Source organism: Pseudochaenichthys georgianus, chromosome 13 (genome assembly GCF_902827115.2).
Source record: "Pseudochaenichthys georgianus chromosome 13, fPseGeo1.2, whole genome shotgun sequence".
NCBI classification, from domain to species: domain Eukaryota; kingdom Metazoa; phylum Chordata; class Actinopteri; order Perciformes; family Channichthyidae; genus Pseudochaenichthys; species Pseudochaenichthys georgianus.
The window spans coordinates 40,274,352-40,278,321 of NC_047515.1; positions in this window are offsets into that span (position 1 = coordinate 40,274,352).

The following is a 3,970-nucleotide window of genomic DNA, read 5'->3' on the forward strand; positions in this document are numbered from 1 at the left end:
CTCATGTCATGGTGCCTTTGTTGAACTGTGAAGGCTTATATTTCTGTTTCATTTACTGCCTTTCTTATGTCTGAATATGATGCTGTTAAACTGACAGAGACACGTGCCTCACAAGAAATCCCCAAAACGATCTTTCGTGTTGACCACCAGAGGGCAGCATTTAGCCGCCTTTGAGAGGAGCCTCTTGTTTCCTCTAAACATTATACAGCAAGCAGAAAACACACAGGTAGGAATCCTAGTGAAGGCAATAATCACTGTTTGTCCTGGGGAAAGAAATGGCGATCAAAAACTACAATATGCATGTTTTAAATGCAGGAAAGATTGGTCACTGTTCACTGTATAGTACTGTTGAATATATAACATTTTGTTTAACCCTTATGTTGTGTTCGGGTCTCCCGTGACCCGTTTCAAGTTAAAATGACATAACTACGCTCTAGTTTATTTATCGGAACAAGGCTTCATGATACCCTCCATAGCAGATATATAAACACTACCAAACAGATTTTGATAATTGTTGCCAAGTCTGAAGGTCTCTAAAAAAGAAAGTGTATCATTTGGTGTTCGGGTTTGGGGAGACCCAGCAGAATTGTTTTTGGGTAACTCGGGGTCAAATTTGGCCCAATCAAGATCCATCTTTGACTTTGGACGCCCCTCCCCCGCCCCCTTCATCCACTGTCATTTTTCGCAACATGCACCTGGTCTCCCCTCCCTCTGCCCCCCTCCCCCCACGGGAACTCCACCTTTCTCAAAGAATATGCACACTTGAACCTGAACTCACACATGCACGTATTGTCTAATGTGTTTTGGGCCATAGAATACAATTAAAGCAGGATTGTACGGTTATGATTGCATTATAAGTTAGTTATGATGTAGTTCAAACAATATTGGATGATAGTCATTATTTGTGTGTGTTTTGGACCGTGATAAATCATGGGTCAAAATGTACCCGTGCACACCATGAACGGAAACAGCTTTCGAACACAACACAAGGGTTAAAGAGAGCACTTGTAATAATGAACATCTCTTTCTAACCGTCAGAGCCAATGGAATCGAGGGGAACTCCCCATACTCCTTTGGTAATGTGTGTGTGAGACCGGAAGCTGCGATAACTCTGGTGGCTACCATTAGCAGCTAACTCTCCGATTTTTACATACAAATTGAATTATGGATTATAATTTAAAAACATTATTCCACAGAAACATTATCAACCTATGGATTAACCGATTCAGCCGCGTTTTTTCTCGTTTTAATGCCATTGAACACGTCTTTTGATCAGATTGACAGCTACGGTGAGACGATCTCCCGTAAAAAGGTACGTGTTGTGATGTCTGTGTTTGCTTCCCCTGTCGCGAGTTCGGATCGCTCAGTGATGATACTATACCTAAATAATCCGTGGAACCTCAGCTTTAATCGGATATCTTGTATGTGCAGCTACGATAAGTAATAAGGGTACTTTTATCTTGAGTTCTGTGCCAAAGTGCGTTAGCATTTTTCGCTCAGGGGTCATTTAGATGCTTCTGATGAGACTTGTGTTTTGTTTTGGTAAAGATGGTTTGTATCGTCAGTTAGCTGAGATTATTCCCGTTAATCTGGTATTACACATTAATAGGTTCTTAAATATTAAGATCCCCTGAGAGCTGAGACACAGTGTCGTGGAAAAAAGAAAAGTACCCGCCGAGGGGGACCTTGGGGCTTAACAGGATATATATATTAACAGCCATATTATAATTCAAAACTTAACTTTAATGATATTTTTCTCTTGTAATTTGCTGTAAAATACAGCTTTCATATGGATGTTTCTGTTTTTCCCCTGGATCCTAATTAACAGGCTGTACATTTGAATGTTAAAAGTTAATGAATGCACATATATCGAGCGTGTACACATGTAAATAGTTATACAGGGGGCCTCTTATGTTAATGTACACACACACACACACACACACACACACACACACACACACACACACACACACACACACACACACACACACACACACACACACACACACACACACACACACACACACACACACACCACACACACACACACACACACACACACACACAGCTCCATGTACACACACATATGGAAACGTATCATCGCTGCATGCTAACTGACCGAACCAATCAAATCTGCCTAATGAGACATCTGGCATTCTGCCTGCATGTAGATGTCAAGCCTAGAAACACCTGGGCCTTCACACAAACACTCGTGCACATGCGCGCGCGCACACACACACACACACACACACACACACACACACACACACACACACACACACACACACACACACACACACACACACACACACACACACACACACACACCACACACACACACACACACACACACACACACACACCACACACACAAATCCCCTTTCTTCTAACTTCATCACTGCTCGCAGACCTGGTGGAAGACTGGGAAAAAAACACATTGATAAATCCTGGATGGATCACATATTTACTGAACTCACACACACACGCTCACACACACACACACACACACACACACACACACACACACACACACACACACACACACACACACACACACACACACACACACACACACACACACAATCCCATCTCCTTTTCTTCTTATCAGTGCTCAGGTTTATCAGATCTGGTTGAGGGGAAGACTGAGACAGAAGCATTTTTTTAACACTCACATGCACACACACCACACACACACACACACACACACACACACACACACACACACACACACACACACACACACACACACACACACACACACCACACACACACACACACACACACACACACACACACACACACACACACACACGAACACTCATTCTCTCATACACAGTCCCTTCCCACATGTGATATATTATGCATACATGAGTGTGTGTAACGCACTCACCACGGTCATAAATTACATATGGCAGCGGTGGAGGAGGGGGTCCGCAGAGAGGCGAAGAGGAGTGTGTGTGTGTGTGTTTGTGCGCATGTGAAATGAGGAGGGGGAAGAGGAGTGGGGGGGCACAGATGGCTGTGGCCCGAGGCATTTGAGGTACTGCAGCTAAACATGGACACACAAACACACACACACACACACACACACACACACACACACACACACACACACACACACACACACACACACACACACACACACACACACACACACACACACACACACACACACACACACACACACACACACACACACACACACACACACACAGAAGAGTAATTGTAAGGGGGCTCATATATATTAACACTTATATTAACATATAGCGTATGAAAGGAGAAATAGGTACATAAAACCATATCAATATTATTTTATATTTATATGTTGTGCCTCTACTGTGACATGTTCCATGCTTTAATGTTCATGTGGGGAGAGACACTTTTACATCTAGGATAAAAAAGTAGCGGCAGCATAATGAAAAAGTAAGTAAACATAAACAATGTCTAACAACTTAATATACACATGGAAAAGACAACAATATGAAGCATTTGGGTAAAAAGAGCTCAGAATAAAGTATAACATATCTGTGTATTGTGTTTCTTGCGTGTTTTTGGTGTACTTCCGCCCCATGGGACCTTATTTCGTAAAAAGTATGTATTGAAGTCGATGGAGAGAAAACGATTATCTTTCGATCCCGTTTGAATTCTGCCACGAATTACACACGTGATGTTTGTCAATCTTAAAAAATAATTTCCATGTCAAAAAAGTCACAGTTTGTCGTAAAACTGTTGAAATATAAGACGATGAAAAATACGCAACTAGAAAGACTACAAATCCCAGAGTCCCGGTCCCGCATGCTGGCTCTCACGGACCGACTCACTCCCCTTGTGTGTGTGCACAGCTCTCAACGCGCCCAGACTTGGAGTGATTTCCACCTCTTTTAATACTTTCTGCCTCGTTCTGAGAGAAAGAAGTGAAATGTTCCAACGTGACGGCCGTCTGGGTGTGTGGTGCGAGACGGGAGATGTA